This window comes from Notolepis coatsorum (genome assembly GCF_963971535.1).
Source record: "Notolepis coatsorum genome assembly, chromosome: 3".
NCBI classification, from domain to species: domain Eukaryota; kingdom Metazoa; phylum Chordata; class Actinopteri; order Aulopiformes; family Paralepididae; genus Notolepis; species Notolepis coatsorum.
In genome coordinates, this window is record NC_140167.1 from 43,388,449 (window position 1) to 43,409,166 (window position 20,718).

Below are 20,718 nucleotides of genomic sequence, written 5' to 3' on the forward strand. Positions count from 1 at the left end.
TCAGCCAACTCCGGTGGCAGTCGGTTACAACTGAATAAAATCCAATACCTCGAGACTTGAACCAATAAAGAGACACACTAGTATGGATGGATTCGCTGGAATGTAATGGCTTGTTCACAGCCCTCTGCGGATTCTATTGTGCTATTGATCCTCCCATTGTAGTTAGTTCTACACTTCCATCCTTGAGGAAGTATGTCTCCCCTCCATCTAAACTAATGGGGCATATTTGGCATCAAGTCATGTAATTCACCATAGATGCCACCTGGAAGAGATCACAATCTCACCATAACCCCCCCCCCTGTGCGCGCCCTAGAGGGACTAGTTTTAACCGTACCACCACCACCACCGCCACATCCAAAATTAGACCAGCAGCTGCCGCTGTCGCTGTACATGATTCCATAATTTGCGGCATAATATGTTCCATTAATGCCGGACCACTCACAGGCATCGGGGAGACAGTTGATGCAAACCTCTCAGGATGTGCTCTGCTTACGCTCTGCCTTAGTTCCCCCGGAACATGGCACAGCCTGGTGCTGCTGCCATCCTCCTACATGCAGATGTCAATTATACCGAGGTGGCAGAGAGTGGCGAGCTGTGCACATCTGCCAAAGGATGACGTCTCCCCCGGCGCCGTGCGAGCCAATGGAGCGTAAATCTCAGCCGTCAAGTTGGCAAAACCGCACCTTAACATTAATAGCCGCGAGACCCGAAACGCTTGCGAGACCGGGAAGCCTATCCGGCGTGAACCGACCATGGCAATTATGAATAGTGAAGTAAAATGTAATTTTCTCTATGTGAAATTTAATTAGGCTAGGTATTAATTTTAGACCTCTTTCTTTCTTTCTTTCTTTCTTTCTTTCTTTCTTTCTTTCTTTCTTTCTTTCTTTCTTTCTTTCTTTCTTTCTTTCTTTCTTTCTTTCTTTCTTTCTTTCTTTCTTTCTTTCTTTCTTTCTTTCTTTCTTTCTTTCCTTCCTTCTTTCCTTCTTTGTCCTTCATGGATCACATGGCTGTAGGGCCCACCGGGTGTATGTCTGCGTGTCTGCGTCTGTGTTCTCTTACATGGGGGCGAGGGGGATTCCTTCCTCATCACTGCCAGATCGCTGCTACCTGCTGTGTTATTAGGCAGATACAGTGCATCGGGGACAGACCAGCGCCACCAATGTTGTCATTGAGAACATCTAGTTATCACATCTCGCGCTCAACCTCCTGCAGAGTTCACAGAGCTATCGGCGTCCCCCATGACCCGCTTGTGTCTCTGTGTGTCTCTGCTGGAGACCTTGGATATGTAAAACAACCCCACGCGGCCTTATAGGCCGAGCCATGAGCGAGCGGAGGCTCCTTCAGAGGCTCGTCCGACACAAACTCGCAGCACCGGGCATACATCAAACACACACACACAGACACACACACACATCACTAAGGCTGACATTGTGCGCTTTCTTCCCATGAACATATTGAGTTGTATAGCACAGTATGTGACTCTGCGCGCGCCGCAGTGTATCGGAGGCAGTTTCCTTGCCCGGAATATGTCTGTTTCCAAAGGCATCAGGCTCTAAGTGTGTGGATTACAGCGGTATACATTTGTATAATGCCTGTGATAATGGGATAAAGCAGCTACTGTGGGAGGAATCTGTATGGAGAATGGATTATTCCAAAGCTCTGCCTATGGGACGTTGAACCCAGGAGTTATCACAGCCAGTCAGCATCTGAAGTGGGCGCAGCGCCTCGGAAAAGCATTGCGACTCGAAATGCTGCTCTCGGTGGCCATATTGAATCCACTCGGGAGAAAAACACAAGACGGGGGAAGCCAAGTTTTTTGTCAATAATTACCATAGGAAGAGCGCCCGGAAGGGACGAGATGTATTTACCATAGGAGCGAAATGTATTTACCATAGGAGCGAGATGTATTTACCATAGGAGCGAGATGTATTTACCATGGTGCGCCCGAAAGGGACAAGGTGTATAGAATAGAATATAAATACTTTAATCATCCCGAGGGAAATTTGGCACAAATCGCTCATATTAAACATTTAGGTAGACAAAACAAATCACGAATAAGAATAACAAAAAATTGCCTAAGAATAAGGAATACAAATAAGAATAGCATAATAGTAATAAACTATGGTCTGGGATTCACATTTCACATTCACACCTCTGTTATGTATACACAATCTAATATAAAATATACAGTAAAAAATACAGAGATCTACATTAAGTGTACAGTAAGTGTAATATTGACAATGTTGTTTTAAATGTAAAAGTCCAGGAAGATGGTACTGTCACTCTGTCACTCTGTGCTCAGTGATGCACAGAGATGCATTGTAAAGTCTGATGGCTGTCGGAATGAAGGACTTCCTGTGCTGTTCAGTGCTACATTTGGGGAGTGTTAGTCTAGCACTGAACATGCTCCTCCTGTCAGCCAAGTCTGTGTATAGTGGGTGGGACGGATTTTCCCTGATGGGATGAAGCTTAGCAAGGCTCCTCCTCTCCGCCACCACCGCTAGAGAGTCCAGCTCCACCCATACCATGTTACTGCCCTTCCTGACCAGCTTATCCAGCCTGTTTGCATCCCCCGCTCTCAGTCCGCTGCCCCAAGTATTTACCATAGGAGCAAGATTTATTTACCATATGTATTTACCATAGGAGCGAGATGTATTTACCATAGGAGCGATATATGTATTTGCCATAGGAGCGATATGTATTTACCATAGGATCGAGATGTATTTACCATAGGAGCGAGATGTATTTACCATAGGAGCGAGATGTATTTACCATAGGAGCGAGGTGTATAGGAGCGAGATGTATTTACTATTTACCATAGGAGCGAGATGTATTTACCATAGGAGCGAGGTGTATAGGAGCGAGATGTATTTACCATAGGAGCGAGGTGTATTTACCATAGGATCGAGATGTATTTACCATAGGAGCGAGGTGTATAGGAGCGAGGTGTATTTACCATAGGAGCGAGAGGTATTTACCATAGGAGCGAGGTGTATAGGAGCGAGGTGTATTTACCATAGGAGCGAGATGTATTTACCATAGGAGCGAGGTGTATAGGAGCGAGGTGTATTTACCATAGGAGCGAGATGTATTTACCATAGGAGCGAGGTGTATAGGAGCGAGGTGTATTTACCATAGGAGCGAGGTGTATAGGAGCGAGGTGTATTTACCATAGGAGCGAGGTGTATTTACCATAGGAGCGAGATGTATTTACCATAGGAGCGAGATGTATTTACCATAGGAGCGAGGTGTATTTACCATAGGAGCAAGATGTATTTACCATAGGAGCGAGGTGTATTTACCATAGGAGCAAGATGTATTTACCAATAGGAGCGCCCAGAAGGGACGAAATGTATAGTTCCATTTAAAAGAAAAAAATTGCTACATTTGCATTCCCTTGACATTAGGACCGCATGCCTCGCATTTTAAGACTTATTTCTTGTGCCCGTGATAGAGGAACCTGCGGAAGTAGTTTGTATGTTTCTCTTGATAGCCATTATAGAGGGAAATTAGCATTTCCATGCATACAAAAGCAATTACCGTCAATTTATACACATTTCATAGAAACATGCCACCAATTAGGGGGGCCATTTTGGGGGCCGATAAGATGAGCAGCTCTCTTATTGAACATCTGAGGCCTGGGGTGGATCCCGCTCTTCTCCTGATCCCTATCGTTGTCCACAATACCGTGTGCTCGTTTCAAACACAGCTAATTTCACCCTTAATAAGGTGCAGTGGAGAAAAACAAATGCTGATAGCGCTGCTTTGATATTGGTACAGCAGTGCAGACGCCTAAAACACTTTGTTCTCTATCTCTTACAGATTCCCATTTCCATGTATGTTCCGTATTAGGTTATGTGTCTGTACAATACAATACAATACAATACAATACAATACAATACAATACAATACAATACAAATATGTCCGATATTATCGGCCTACCAATATTACCGGCCGATATTGGCATTAAAATGTGATATCGGAAATTATCGGTATCGGTTTTCGTTTTTTTTTTTAACATTTATTTAACCTTTATTTACCCAGGCAAGCAAGTAAGAACAAATTCTGATTGAATTTATTGTCAAAAGTATGCATAATGTTGTGTTAATTCCACGACAAGAGATATGTAATGTTAATTACCTGAAATGATTCCGTTTTTGGGGGGGGGGGGGGGGGGGGGGGGGGGAACCCTGCATATATCGATATCGGAAATTAAGAGTTGGACAATATCGGTATATCGGTTTCGGTAAAAAAGCCAATATCGAACATCCATAAATACAATACAATACAATACAATACAATACAATACAATACAATACAATACAAACAATACAATACAAATACAATGCCAATGCTCCTGTTATGGTTTGACACCGACCCCAAACGCTAACGACACAAGAGAGTTGGATTCAGAGTTGCCAAATACGAGGGCTTGTTTATTTGATAATAGGAATAAGTGAAACAGGGAAAGCAGGTCAATAAGAACAGGTACAATGAACAAGGGGCAAAGTTCTGCTGCTCTGCAGCTTCTCCCGGAAGGGTAGTCTTGGGAAGCAGGAGCAGACTGTGGTATAATATATTGTCCTCATGTAAATATATCCCCCTCCCCTGTATCCCCTTACCTATGCCCCCCCCCTCTCTGTGGAATAAGATATCCCCCTCCCCTGTGTCCCCCAAACCTGTACCCCCTCCCCCCATCTGACCTATCAAATGGGACCACATCCCCCCCCTTGTTAACTATATAGGTCTCCTCCCGAGATCTATCAAGGCTTCTTACCTGGGTAATTTCAGCTGATCACCTGGGGCGAGAGCCTCAGCCATTCTCTCTATGTATTCTATCTGTTTGGTTAATAAACCTTGTTATTATCCAAGCCTCGGTTGACTGAGACATTCTTCATCAGGATATCCACAAATATCCCACAATTGGCGTCTACGAACTTGTGACGGACTTTTTGCGTCCTCCCGGCGTGCTGTATCATTCAACTATACAGAGAAAAGTGAGTATAATAGGATGGTCGACAAAATGTATGGAAAGGAATTGAAACCTTCCCGCTTTTCTCTGTGCCAGGTGAATATTACAGAATGTTGTCCAATATTGAGATCATGGCTGAGTAGAATAATGTGCATTAATATATCTGATCTGTATTGAGAATCGTTACCAGGGCGCGCGTGCACCTGGGTCCTTATCAGGAGGTTCTGAAAGGATGGGTTATATGTGCTAGTCCCAAAAAGTTTAGGCACAAAGGTTGAGGTGCTATTCCTGGTCGAGTCGGAGCCGACCGAAAGCTAAGGCACACACAGGTTGTTGGATTGCTACCCCTAGTCTAGCTGATGCAGACTAAAAATATAGGCAACAAAATAGATACGTGAGCTTATTATGATGTGATATCCTTGGAAAACGCTACTCTGTTAAAAACGTTCTGTGATTCCTTTGCAAAGAGGCGGGAAGTTAGGACCGAGAAGCTGATGGAATCATAGTTAGAAATTACCAGAGTAGCGTCATAATATTCATTGTTTCAACCTCAAACTAAGCCCACAATCTCATTCCTGAAAACGATGTATTTTGGATTAAATTAACCAATTGATCAATACAGATAGCGGGAAGATGATCACGCGATGTCCTAGTTAGTACATGATTACGCGATGTCCCGGGAGTACGTAAATGTACATTAAACGGGACATCAGTCGCGGAAAAGTACATTAAATAGGACGTTAGTCGCGGGTTAAGAGGCCGAGAGTATGATTAAAAGGTATATATAATCTAATATATCGCTGGTAAATTTCGAAGTCAGGTTCGGTCGTTATGATTTTAATAACGATGTGTAGTTATATATCAAGGGTATAAATGCCTTGTCGCAACAGATGTTGGAACAATACAGATGTTGGACGACTAAACGTACAGCGATCCAATACAGTCAGATATACACACACGTTAACTTATATGTATTAATGTTTGTTTGTCTGTTTTAAGTCTCGTTTGTATGTGCACAAGTATTATAGGACCCGTCGCGTTGCTTTATTGAGTCAAGAACCGGCTACGGATAGCGCGACGAGCATTGAGAGACAGTTACCGTTATACAAAGAATAACATTGAAGTGCAGTTCACGGGAACAAACTAGGATAGTAATTTCCGGATTCCGCAGAACACCGGCCCACGGGAACAACCATTTGGGGAAGTATAGTTTTATCGTTTCAGTTTGTTTACGTTTCACATATGCACAGGCGCGTTCATTCGGTAACAAAACGCTGGTATAGGAATTCCAGGCTATTGAGAGCTCGTTGGAAAAATACTGTATGAATTGCAAAGCGTTATTTCCGAGGCGAATGAGAACGCACGAACGTCGCATGGAGCGATGACGTCACGCTATGCGCGCCGTGAAGTTATTATTTTATATTAAACTATCCATAAGCGAACGTAAAGTGTAATGTGCCCAAGGCCAAGGGTGCGTGAAATCCACGTGTAGTATATGTTTTATTTGTATATGTATGTGCGCGCTGCTATTGGAAAATGTTGAGTTGAGGTGGCGAGATGCGGGTTGCTGACGACACGTAACGGATCCAACCCAACACAACAGCTGTCCCCGGTGAGTATGACAATCATAAATATAGATGCATTGATTGATTGAAAACTTTATTAACAGATTGCAGAATGGGTACAATACAGCACAGCTCAATACACAATTGTTAAGGGGATGCAGACCAGAGAGAGACTTTAGTCTTGTTTACATCAGGGTCCCCCATTTTCAATACCAGATTTGTTTACATCAGGGTCCCCCATTTTCAATTTATCAGAACATATTATGACATACATGACAGACAGATAGTCAGTACTGCTACATCTGTACATTTATGACATACCAGATTTGCAAATTCAGTACTTTTTGTGATACAAAAGGAGTCAAGAAAAGGGAGTCATTTGACGTAGAAACTGTACATATACACAACTATCAGTTAAAGCAAATTACAACTATCTCAGATCACTTGAGTGTTTATGTGCTTTAATTTACACATTATAAGTCACATAAAGCTAATTACAATGTCTGTTTCAGAATTATAATACATCTGTGGGCGTACCGGTCATACTGACCATGGGAGCTAAACAAACACTTCCGGTTCCCAATATATGGCAGTACAGGAATTGTAGTCCACATAAACAGCGTTAGATTAGACTTTATAAGCTTTCAATGTTGAAAACTTGGAACACAAACAACATAGATCATGTTTAAAAGTAAGATGTTTAGGTTATATTCACTTGAGTTAATGTGTTTATCTAAAGAACCAATGAAAGATAACTAGCCCTTTCCATTGTAAGACATTTTAAACATGATTCAAAATGTGTGGGTCCACATTCATATGCTTGTGTATATATGCGATATGATTGATAAATGATAACACTATCATTACATCCAAGAACGGGATGGATGAGATCTAGCTAATGTTTGTTGAGCACACAGACAGTCAAAGAGGATTCACCCAGGTTTTAGAAAAGAGTGGAAAATTAACATGTGTTTGTATTTACAGATCTGGCTCTGAGGCGAGATGCAAAACAGTGAATGACTACACCCAAATTGTATCACAAAAGACAGAAAATCCAACAATTTGCATGTCAACCGAGAGACAGTGCAGAGCTGAGAGACAATCGATTGACCATTTGGAACAAATCTACATCCAAAACACCCACATGTAAATTTCTTCAGAGTGGGCACTTGGGAGACAAAGCAATGCAAATGCCTGCACTCGTGACCACAGACTTGATGAACTCACCTAGCGGTAGATGGCAACAGAGAACCACTTAATTAACATGAATTAGACACCGGTGATGAATTTGCAGTTATGAAAATCTACCTAACTCCCATACTAACAATAACTAACCAGTCGTTTTCATCATCTCTTTTCAAAAGACACATGAATTAGAGAAGTGCCCGAGATGAAAGATTAATGATGAAAACAACTACTTACAATCCCCTCCTATTCTCTGTTTATAACCAATAACATGCATGACTATTCCTTAGACTATTCTTTTAACAACTAATACTTTCCATTACTGCAAAATTATCAACCACCAAAATTGAAACACAATTATCTAAATGTACAAGGTATACACGTACATTGATCATTTAGCTGACACTGTATGACAGGACATCACAAAGAGCACAACTCTATCAGCTGAGTAACAATGTTCATCAAAGTGTTGAGTGCCACAGTGTAGGTTAGTTTTATTAGTGTTGAGTGCTACAGTGTAGATTAGTTTATTAGGACAAATGCATGACAGTAAGGTTAGTTAGGGTTAGATGATAAGAAATGATTGTTTTTCATGCGCAAAATTAACTGGCTACCTAGATTTTATGTTTTTTCCCCATGCTATGCTATGATGAGCCACACTGAGATGTGAAAAACGCCAGAGAAGTCGTGGCGAGGTAAGTATCCTGAGGCACACCCAACGCATCCTGAGGTAAGATCAACTTCAATTTAACATCACAGACTATTTTATCTAATTCAAGACTTTGGCCATTCATTTACTAATTTTATTTAAAGCCTAATGATAAGATTGTAGTGAATGTGACCTTCTTGACGTAAGGAATCACTGCTAATGCAATTGGCTTGCATTTCCTATTTGTCAATTAAGTGATTTTATCACTGCTAATGCAATTGGCTTGCATTTCCTATTGTCAATTAAGTGATTTTATTTACAATGAATTGAATTAATCCCAAAATGATTTTCCACTTTAGCAGAAAGGCGTTGAATCATTTATGTGAGGAGTTTTCTAAGGCAGTGTTTATCACCCTCAGATCACGAATTGGTGAGAGGACAGGACGAGTGAGACGACGCACGACCTGAACCACGAAGCTGCGGACACAACCAATGACGATTCGGACAATAAGAAGAGATCTAAAGACGATAAAGGGCGAGAATGTCTCCTTCACTATCGCAGCAAGCGGGCAGCCAGAGAGACGACGGTGCCACCCCGACCCTGCTGATAGGCTCCGACCATGCAGACCTCATAGTCCCGATAGACCGGGTCCACACAGGGCCCAGAGGCTGTCCTGCAGCAGTCGAGACCCGCCTAGGATGGACATTACAAGGCCCCCTCGCTAAGTCTCTTAACCGAACAGCAGCCACTAGCTGCCTCCACTCCAGAGTGACAGAAGAAGACACCACCCTCCTACAGCATGTCGAGAGGCTATGGACACTAGAGACAATGCCCTTTAAGAACGAAAAGAAAGACATTCGTTCCAAGGAAGACATTTACGCCATAGCACTCCTCGAGCAAGGGACAAAGAGAGTCAAAGTCAATGGAGTGATGAGATACGCAACTCCACTCTTGAGGCGAGAGGGTATGCCCACCTTCCACGCCCCAAAAGAAGCGACGGAGCGGTATCTATTGAACACAGAGCGGCGCCTAGCCAGAGACCCCGCTCAAGAGACTGTGTACCGCGCTGAGATTAACAAGCTAATCACAGCGGGACACATAAAGAAAATTGACAACCAGAGGCGACGACAACAACCGTGAGAGAACCATCCAACCCAGCCCACAGACATCCCCAAGAAAGTGGAGCAGGGGACCACGAAGGAGACTGACCAAGAAGACACTGACGAAGAGGAGATCAACTTTTGACAGCCTCCACCCCGGCACTGCAGACCAAACCCATCACCTGCAGATGGGAACCAAAGCCCCGACCATCAAGGTGGATTCCCATGACAAGATTGTCATCCGTGTGAAAAAGAGCGTCCTACTGACTAGCCACTACACCGGCGGGCCCTCGCCCTCCATCAAGTGGTACCGCAATGACGAGGAGAGGACAGCGAAACCAGCACAACACATTCAAAAACGCCCTGACCACCATGTCTCTGGGCCTGATGGGAGCCAAGCGTGAGCACAGTGGCAGACATGTGATGGTGGTGGAGAACAACATAGGCTGCAGGAAAAGACCACTATAGTTGACTGCTACCGGTGACCCTTGACAAGGTACACAGGGAGCGGACGGCGACCTCCTGTAGGCCCCCTCTGAATGAACGACGACCAGTGAATGTTCCCGACTGCATCGTCAAGAAGAGACATCATCAGAGACCTGTGAAACAAGAGACTTCTGAACACACATTGTCCACATTGTTATGTATGTATTTAATTTTTACTGTGTTACTGTTTGGCCCTGCCACACAACAGACCGAGAACAGATGATCAACACGACACAGCAACTGTCAGATTCACAAACAAGAACTGTTTCACAGAGTTCATATGTATCTGGAAAATTATTGACTAGGAATATGATGAAATACAATCAGTAAGATTGCATTAACCAATTTTATAATAGCAATGAGAAATGATCAGAGAGTCACATTGCAAAATGCTATTGTTAAACAGGGCAGAACCAGTTGGGTTGTTCCAAGACACCAAGTTTGGTTACTGTATTACATCACATTTGAATTACTTAGGTTACAAAATTGTATTGTCAGACAAGAAAGAATCAGTTGTTTTATTCTTTCATAGAAGAGGACATGTAACGTTGTTTTGCACCTGTATGGTGAACCATTGATAGTATATGCACTAGAATTACATACAGAAGCGATGCATAAGACGTTTTATCTCCTCATTTATAGAGAAGAAATGGAGAAAATTGCCTGATTCTAAGTAAAGACCAACAAAGCTGAGACAATCACAGATGAAAGTAACACTCAAACTCAGATTAAATACAACTGGACCCTAAGTAATTTAATCAAGAATCATCATAAAATGTGCAAATATATATATATATATATTTGTGAACAGTTTCCCATAATCAATCATGTTAGTTTTATTAACCACCAGGTTAACGGTTGTTAAAATGTTTTTGTACACATTAGCCTTATGTGTAAATCCTATTCCTAATAATTATGCACACGATTTTGTTTTTCACCCTGTGCACTCTGACCACACAGAGACAGTGCTCACATGTATGTAATAGTTGTATTACTATGCCTGTATGCACATCACATTAGCTCCCCTGAGTCACGACATGAACGACTGAAGGTATGCCAAGATATTTACACAGCTATAGCTTCTAATGATTATGTTAATTGTTGTTTGATATCAGAGTTGAGGACCACTCATTGATATAGATATTTTGAGAAAATGGTGATATCTATTCCCATATCTCTGATATCAAAATAACACAGACCGCAGTCCAGTCGATCATGTCATGAATCAAGTATGTAAATAATACTATTTTAAACTATTAGGCCAACCAACAGAACACATTGGCCAACATTTTCATTATTTTAATTATTTTCTATTTTATTCATTATCTGATAACCGATGGATTACATCGGTCCCCACTTTTCCAAACAATCCTGGTATATTATACATTAATCTCACCCACATTATAAGAAAGAAAAGTGAGTATTGTGGTATAATATATTGTCCTCATGTAAATATATCCCCCTCCCCTGTATCCCCTTACCTATGCCCCCCCCCCTCTCTGTGGAATAAGATATCCCCCTCCCCTGTGTCCCCCAAACCTGTACCCCCTCCCCCCCATCTGACCTATCAAATGGGACCACATCCCCCCCCTTGTTAACTATATAGGTCTCCTCCCGAGATCTATCAAGGCTTCTTACCTGGGTAATTTCAGCTGATCACCTGGGGCGAGAGCCTCAGCCATTCTCTCTATGTATTCTATCTGTTTGGTTAATAAACCTTGTTATTATCCAAGCCTCGGTTGACTGAGACATTCTTCATCAGGATATCCACAAATATCCCACAAGACCTCTGTACCGCTCTGCAGACTCTCACGGCGGACCTCTCAGATGTTGTGCAAGACCGAGAGAGGGAGAGAGGGAACGGGTCAGTGACAGAGCAGACTTGAAACGAGCTGGAGGACAGGGTGTTATATTCTTCGTGTTAAACAACACAGTGATGTGCAATATTCCAAAAACAGCCCAAGTGAAATATCTTCATGTAATCACACAGTGAGCAAAAATCCATACACCGTCCAAATGTGAAATACTATCTTCGTGTAAACACACAGTGAGCAAAAATCCAAACACAGTCCAAATGTGAAACAATATCTTCGTGTAAATACACAGTGAGCAAAAATCCAAACACAGTCCAAATGTGAAATAATATCTTCGTGTAAATACACAGTGGGAGGTGGAAGATCCCAAAATATTATTCCATAAAGGATAGGGCAAAACGATAAAGGCTGGGTGAGTAACTGTCTGACAAAAAGGTGGTAGACTTCAGTGTAAAGGTTACACACGAAAATCGGAAATAGGTCAAGACAGTCAATCTAGAAAAACTCACCCAGACGAGCTGCGTAAAAGGAACAGGAACAAAGTGGAGGCGAGCGCGCGCCACGGAGCAGGTATCCAAGCGAAGGCTTCTAGGAATTTCCTGGAGATTAGCACAGTGAAACAGAAGCAACGGGGAAAAACATCCAGCGACAAATCAAGACGAACCAGCAACTTAGGGTGGGGAAAACGGGGTATAAATAATGAGGGATCGATTGATTGAAAGGCAGTGACAGCTGGGGAATGTGATTGAAAAGCGTGGGGAAGTGAGGGAACCAATCAGCGACGTCTCAGATGACGTCAGCGGGGAGAAACGTGTGAACGAGGGAATTGAAATACTTGACAGAAAAAATGAATGAAAACAAGGCGAGGGTGGTTAAAGGAACAGAACGAGTGAGAAGGCAAGGACAGAAACCTCACAGTACCCCCCCCTCAACGGGAGCCGCCCGGCGACCAGGCCGACCCGGCTCGTCAGGATGGGCCCGATGGAAGTCGGTGATCAAGCCGGGATCCACGATGAGCTGCCGGGAGACCCAGCTACGCTCCTCAGGGCCGTAACCCTCCCAGTCCACCAGGTATTGGAATCCCCGGCCCCGCCGACGAACGCCCATCAACCGGCGGACCTGCCACTGGGGGTGACCATCCACTAGCACAGGAGGCGGTGGATCAGGAGCCGGAGGCATAAGGGGACTGAGGGAGACGGGCTTAACCCGGGAGACATGGAACACGGGGTGGATGTGCATGGATGCAGGAAGCTTCAGGCGCAGGGCCGCCGGACTGAGTACCTTCAGGACCTCGAAAGGACCGACGAAGCGAGGGTTGAGCTTCTTGGCCGAGGACCGTAGCGGGAGGTCCTTCGCGGAGAGCCACACCCTCTGCCCAGGGCGGTAAGTCGGCGCGGGAACCCGGCGCCGGTCGGCACCACGACAGGCGCGCTCAGATGTCCGGAGCAGCGCGGTCCTGGTGATCTCCCAAACGCGACGGCAGCGGTCGAGGTGGACCTGCACGGAGGGAACTGCCACTTCCGTCTCCAGTGCGGGAAAAAGAGGGGGCTGGTAGCCTAGGGAGGCCTCAAAGGGGGAGAGGCCGGTGGCGGAACTGACCATTGAGTTGATCGAGTATTCAACCCAGGGAAGGAAACGACTCCAGGATGCCGGCCTCTCGGCTGCCACACACCGAAGAGCAGACTCCACGCTCTGGTTCATCCTCTCCGTCTGCCCGTTTGTCTGGGGATGGTAGCCGGAGGAGAGACTGACCGTTGCCCCCAATCCCTTGCAGAAAGCCCGCCAAACCTGGGAGGTGAACTGGGGCCCCCGGTCAGAGACGATGTCCTGGGGGAAACCGTGAAGGCGGAACACGTGGTGCGTCAGGAGGTCCGCCGTCTCGGCTGCTGAGGGAAGCTTGGAGAGGGCCACGAGGTGGACCCCCTTGCTGAATCGATCCACCACGGTCAGAAGGCAGGTGTTCCCCTGGGAGGAGGGTAGTCCAGTGACGAAGTCGAGCGCCACATGTGACCACGGACGGCTTGGAACGGGAAGTGGCTGCAAGAGCCCGGAGGGTGCCTGGTGAGAGGCCTTGCTGCGGGCACAGACCGCGCAGGCCAATACGAACTCCTTGACGTCGTTTCGCATGGTGGGCCACCAGAAACGACGAGCCAGGAAGGAGAACGTGCGATGGACGCCTGGGTGGCAGGCGAACCGGCTGGTATGGCCCCACAGCAGTACCTGGGACCGGACAGAGTCAGGGACGAAGAGACGGCTCCTAGGGACGTTGCTTGGAGCACGTTGGAAGCGTAGGGCACGCCTCACCACACCCTCGATGCCCAAGGTGATGGCTCCAACCACTCGGGCCTCCGGGATGATGGGAGATGGGTCCTCAGAGGGTGGAGCCCCCTTGGAGTGCATCCGGGACAGGGAGTCGGCCTTCGTGTTGCGGGAACCGGGGCGGAAGGTCAGCGAGAAGTCGAACCGACTGAGGAAACTGGCCCATCTCGCCTGCCGACCGTTGAGGCGCCTGGAAGCGCGGATGAACGTTAGGTTCTTGTGGTCCGTCCAGATGGTAAAAGGCTCCTCGGCACCCTCTAGCCAATGACGCCACTCCTCCAGAGCCGCCACGACCGCCAGTAGCTCCCGATTGCCGGTGTCGTAGTTCCTCTCGGCGGGGAGGAAGCGACGCGAGTAGAAGGCGCAAGGATGTACCTTCTGGTCGGAAGGAGAACGCTGGGATAGGACAGCGCCCAGGCCAGAATCCGAGGCGTCCACCTCCACGATGAACTGTCTCTTGGGGTCAGGGTGGAGCAGGATAGGAGCGGAAGTGAACCTTCTCTTGAGGGAGCGGAACGCAGCGCATGCCGCTGGGGACCAGTCGAACGGCAGAGCGGGGGAGGTCAGCTTGGTAAGAGGCTCCGCCACTTGGCTGTAGTTCCGGATGAACCTACGGTAGAAGTTTGCGAACCCGAGGAAACTCTGTAGCTCCTTCCGAGTGGTGGGTTCCGGCCAATCCTCCACAGCCTGGATCTTGCGAGGATCCGCTCGGGTCAAGCCCTTCTCCACGATGAAGCCCAGGTAGTCGACGGAGTTGGAGTGGAAACGGCACTTCTCCGCCTTGACGAAGAGCCGATTGTGGAGGAGGCGCTCCAGCACCCGGCGGACATGCAGGATGTGTTCCTCGAGGGTCCTGGAAAAGATAAGAATGTCGTCCAGGTACACCACCACGAACACCTCCAGCATGTCACGGAGGACATCGTTCATGAGTGCCTGGAATACCGCCGGGGCGTTGGTGAGACCGAACGGCATCACAAGGTACTCATAGTGGCCCCTGGGGGTCTTGAAGGCGGTCTTCCATTCATCGCCCTCACGGATACGGACAAGATGATAGGCACTTCGGAGATCCAGCTTGGTGAAGAACGAGGCCTGGGTCAGTGGCTCGAAGGTGGAGCTCATGAGAGGTAGGGGGTATTTGTTCTTGATGGTGATCTCGTTGAGCTGACGATAGTCGATGCAGGGTCGCAGGTCCCCATCCTTCTTTCCAACAAAGAAGAACCCGGCCGCCACCGGGGAGGAGGAAGGCCGAATGAGTCCTGCTTCCAATGACTCAGAGATGTAGAGATCCATTGCCTTCTTCTCCGGGGCAGTCAGACTGTAGAGGCGGCTGCCGGGAAGGGGAGCCCCTTGGCGGAGGTTGATGGCGCAGTCATAGGGGCGGTGAGGTGGAAGGGACTGAGCCCTGGTCTTACTGAATACCTCCATGAGGTCGTGGTACTCGGGAGGAACGGACGAGGGATCCGGGGGCAACTCACCAGCCGGTCTCCGGGGCGGGGGACAAGACGCCGCCTGTAGACAGCGGGCGTGACAGGAGGAGCTCCAGCCCCTGATGGTACCGGAGGCCCAGGCGATGTGGGGCTCGTGCAGCGCGAGCCAGGGCCTACCCAGGACCACCGGGACAAGGGGGGATTGGGTAATGAGGAACTGGATCCTCTCTACGTGGTTCCCAGCAATGGTCAGCAAGACTGGGCCGGTCCGTTGAGAGATGTCGGCCAGGCGGTGTTGGTCCAACGAAAAGATCTCCAAGGGCCTCACAAGGGCCTCAAGAGGTATGTTGGCTTGGGTGGCAAACTCGAAGTCGAGGAAGTTCTCGTCAGCCCCAGAGTCGATGAGGGCCTCCACCGTGGCACGTTGGTCCCCCCAGGCCAGGGTGACGCTCAACAGATGGTCAGGTGGTGCGCGGCGCTGGGAATGGGAAAAACGGCTCACCAGGATCTCCCGGGGTCTTGGTGAGCCCGATCTTTTGGCCGGGTAGCGCAGTCTGCGATACGGTGTCCCGCACCTCCGCAGTAGAGGCAGAGACCGGACCTGAGCCTTGCCTGACGCTCCGCCTGGCTCAGATGAGAGCGTCCCAGCTGCATGGGTTCCTCCTCGCGCACCGGACGGGGAAGCCTGTTACCATCAGTAGTGTTGGGGACGGGGCGTCCAGGAGTCCGGGGTGTTTCAGGAGGTGACAGTCGGGTCCTCTCGCGCCTTCTCTCCAGGAGGCGTCCGTCAATACGGATGACAAGGCTAAAAAGCTCCTCGAGGGAGTCGGGCACCTCCCTGGTAGCGAGCTGGTCCCGGACTGCGTCACTGAGCCCCCTTATGAAGGTTAGGCGAAGAGCAGGTTCGTTCCATCCACTCTCCACCGCCGCCAGTCGAAACTCCATGACATAGTCCGTCACCCTGCTGCTCCCTTGTCGGAAGGTCCCCAACCGGGCTCCAGGGTCCAGACCTCGGGCTGGATGGTGGAACACTCTGCGGAGCTCCGCCACGAAGTCTGGGTAGGAGAACAAAAAACCTGCTTCCATTGCCCAGGAGGAAGTGACCCACTGGGCAGCATGGCCTGAAAGTAGGTTGGTTATATAAGCCACTCGGGACCCCTGAGCAGAAAAACGGCTTGGCTGATGACGGAAAACCAACTCACATTGCATGATGAATGTGGCACATTGCTCGGGATTACCGTCGAACAGCCGTGGGACGGAGAGAAGGGGTTCCCGAGGTGCTAGATCTGCTGGGGCTGCGGGGAATGTTCCTGAAGGGTGTGAGAGATGAAAAGTATTAACGGCGTCGCCCAGCGAGTTAAGCTGGGCGAGAATCTCGGACTGTTGTCCCGCCATAGCGGCCATTGAACCCTGCATAGGCAGGACCTGGTCCCTGAGGGTCTGCACCGCAGCCGCAGCCCGCTCAAGTTGGAGACCGTGATCCCTGGTCAACTCGACTTGATATGCAAGTGCGGTTCTGACCCCCTCTGTGTCGGCTGGGGTCGTCATGGTTGGTTCGTAATGTTATGGTTTGACACCGACCCCAAACGCTAACGACACAAGAGAGTTGGATTCAGAGTTGCCAAATACGAGGGCTTGTTTATTTGATAATAGGAATAAGTGAAACAGGGAAAGCAGGTCAATAAGAACAGGTACAATGAACAAGGGGCAAAGTTCTGCTGCTCTGCAGCTTCTCCCGGAAGGGTAGTCTTGGGAAGCAGGAGCAGACCTCTGTACCGCTCTGCAGACTCTCACGGCGGACCTCTCAGATGTTGTGCAAGACCGAGAGAGGGAGAGAGGGAACGGGTCAGTGACAGAGCAGACTTGAAACGAGCTGGAGGACAGGGTGTTATATTCTTCGTGTTAAACAACACAGTGATGTGCAATATTCCAAAAACAGCCCAAGTGAAATATCTTCAGCAAAAATCCATACACCGTCCAAATGTGAAATACTATCTTCGTGTAAACACACAGTGAGCAAAAATCCAAACACAGTCCAAATGTGAAACAATATCTTCGTGTAAATACACAGTGAGCAAAAATCCAAACACAGTCCAAATGTGAAATAATATCTTCGTGTAAATACACAGTGGGAGGTGGAAGATCCCAAAATATTATTCCATAAAGGATAGGGCAAAACGATAAAGGCTGGGTGAGTAACTGTCTGACAAAAAGGTGGTAGACTTCAGTGTAAAGGTTACACACGAAAATCGGAAATAGGTCAAGACAGTCAATCTAGAAAAACTCACCCAGACGAGCTGCGTAAAAGGAACAGGAACAAAGTGGAGGCGAGCGCGCGCCACGGAGCAGGTATCCAAGCGAAGGCTTCTAGGAATTTCCTGGAGATTAGCACAGTGAAACAGAAGCAACGGGGAAAAACATCCAGCGACAAATCAAGACGAACCAACAACTTAGGGTGGGGAAAACGGGGTATAAATAATGAGGGATCGATTGATTGAAAGGCAGTGACAGCTGGGGAATGTGATTGAAAAGCGTGGGGAAGTGAGGGAACCAATCAGCGACGTCTCAGATGACGTCAGCGGGGAGAAACGTGTGAACGAGGGAATTGAAATACTTGACAGAAAAAATGAATGAAAACAAGGCGAGGGTGGTTAAAGGAACAGAACGAGTGAGAAGGCAAGGACAGAAACCTCACAGCTCCAGCATAATGATGCTCTTGAGTTTTCAGTGTGGTCTTGTATCACTACTCTCGTTGCTCGACTCATCACCACTGAGGGGAAAAGCAGCAACCATGATATTTTCTCCAATGACATTGTGGACTCTAATAGATTCAGACAGTATGTTTGCCCTTTCTTCAATGTGTCCTGTTGCCATTTACTTGGGGGGGTGACACATCTCGAATGACATCCAACTGAATCTGTCCATTCATTATAGCCCCAAACAGGCTTATCTGCTTAAAGTCTTTGGCTAAGAACCCATTCTCACCCTGGAATGACTCACCTCTGTATTGCCTCGTTATTCACCGGCAGCAACCATTACGTCATCCCGTAACTGGCCGGGGGAGATTAGGGCGTTATTCTCACAAATCCTCTTTCTACATGATATCAAATCCTCTGCCAGGGGTCCGAGCGCAAGGCAAAGGAAGGGAGACAATCAGTCTGCCTACAGGCTCTTGATGAACCTATAGTGATTCAAGGAGTGCCAGGTCACTGATCAAAATGACAGAGTGAGGAGGGGGGGTAGAGGAGAGGAGAGCAGAGGAGAGGGGGGAGTAGAGGAGAGGAGAGGAGAGGAGATGATGGCAGAGGAGAGGAGAGGAGAGGAGAGGAGAGGAGAGGAGAGGAGAGGAGAGGAGAGGAGAGGAGAGGAGAGGAGAGGAGAGGAGAGGATGGCAGAGGAGAGGAGAGGAGAGGAGAGGAGAGGAGAGGAGAGGAGAGGAGAGGAGAGGAGAGGAGAGGAGAGGAGAGGAGAGGAGAGGAGAGGAGAGGAGAGGAGAGGAGAGGAGAGGAGAGGAGAGGAGAGGAGGGGAGGGGAGGGCAGAGGAGGGCAGAGGAGAGGAGAGGAGAGGGATGGGAGCTGATAACAAAGCTGCTGACATCAGCCAAGCCTGGAGCTCCTCAGGTCGACAGACACATTTACTGGCAAACGGTCAGAGGGAAAACAAACCTGGAAAAAAACCTTTTGAAGGTGACAGTTGACCTCTGGTGAGTGTGGGCTCCTCCGACGTGTGATACATAGCAGTTAAAGGGAAATTCCACTCCAAAGTAACATTACAATAATTTACCAGATTGTGGCATAACTCTGGCCACACAAAGCCACATGACATGGGAGGTGCTGATTTGGTGAGGCATAATGCCGGTTAGCTCTACACAATCAACTTTACAACAACTGCACAAATGTGATTTCCTGACACCTTGAGTATACCTAGAATTCCATGTTTAATCCGCTTGACGCCTTGTATGTGTTTCGCATCGTCTGATGCCCACCCTTTTTCACCCTGTAGCCTTTTGTAAAGTGTGCGGTACTTTAGGGCAAAATCATTTAACTCTAAAGCAACTTTTCTACAAATACAAGAGAGACCCTGAGTGGAATTCAAGCTTATTCTAGTATCTCAGTGTTGGTGAAACTAGCATGGGCCAGTCAAGCCTGCATATATATATATATATATATATATATATATATATATATATATATATATATATATATATATATAGTATATCCTGTGCCTCTATAGAGGCATGAGAATAGACATGGCAGAATAACACTTTTACAGGTAATCCAATCTGCAATGTAGGTGGGTATAGCCCATAATGTTCCAGCTACTATATTGCAGTTGGGATCTCATGATTCTGCCATTTATTTACTTGGGAGCCATATATAGCGGGAGGAATGGTGCGGGATTGTGAACTCAATCACAGCGCGTGGGGGTGTCAGTGCACAGAGCGCTCCCCGTGAATCACACACTGAAAGGCTATCACCCAAACCTCCAAGGTCCACCGCCAACTCATCAGTCATCCCGGACCAGGCCAGGCCAGGGACTGATCAGGCATGCACACACACACACAACACTCTGGCCACTGGGGACATTCACAACCCCCATCCCCTCCCCTCTCTTCCCTTTCCCTCCATATCCATACCAATATCCATACTCTCTCTGAAACCATACCATAACATATTCCAAGGCCTGCGTGTGACTTTGCCTCTCAAAACACTGTCACTGTGCCTATATTGTGTGTGAAATTGAAGGCCACAGAGGCTTGTTCTGTCACACTGGCTGGACGGTCAAGATGGATTTTCACACTTTGTTTCGAGTGGGAATGGGAAGTAGCTGTTATATATGGTACGGATCGTTTGTCATATACAGTAGTCTACGCAAATATGCTATGATATGGCAGGCTGCGATATGGAATACTGTTCCGTTTTTGGGTATGAAATATGATTCCCACAAATAATAATTGACCCTATTTATCAATACTTGTTTATGTATGTATGTATAGTACTGTATGTATGTATGTATGTATGTATGTATGTATGTATGTATGTATGTATGTATGTATGTATGTATGTATGTATGTATGTATGTATGTATGTATGTATGTATGTATGTATGTATGTATGTATGTATGTATGTATGTATGTATGTATGTATGTATGTATGTATGTATGTATGTATGTATGTATGTATGTATGTATGTATGT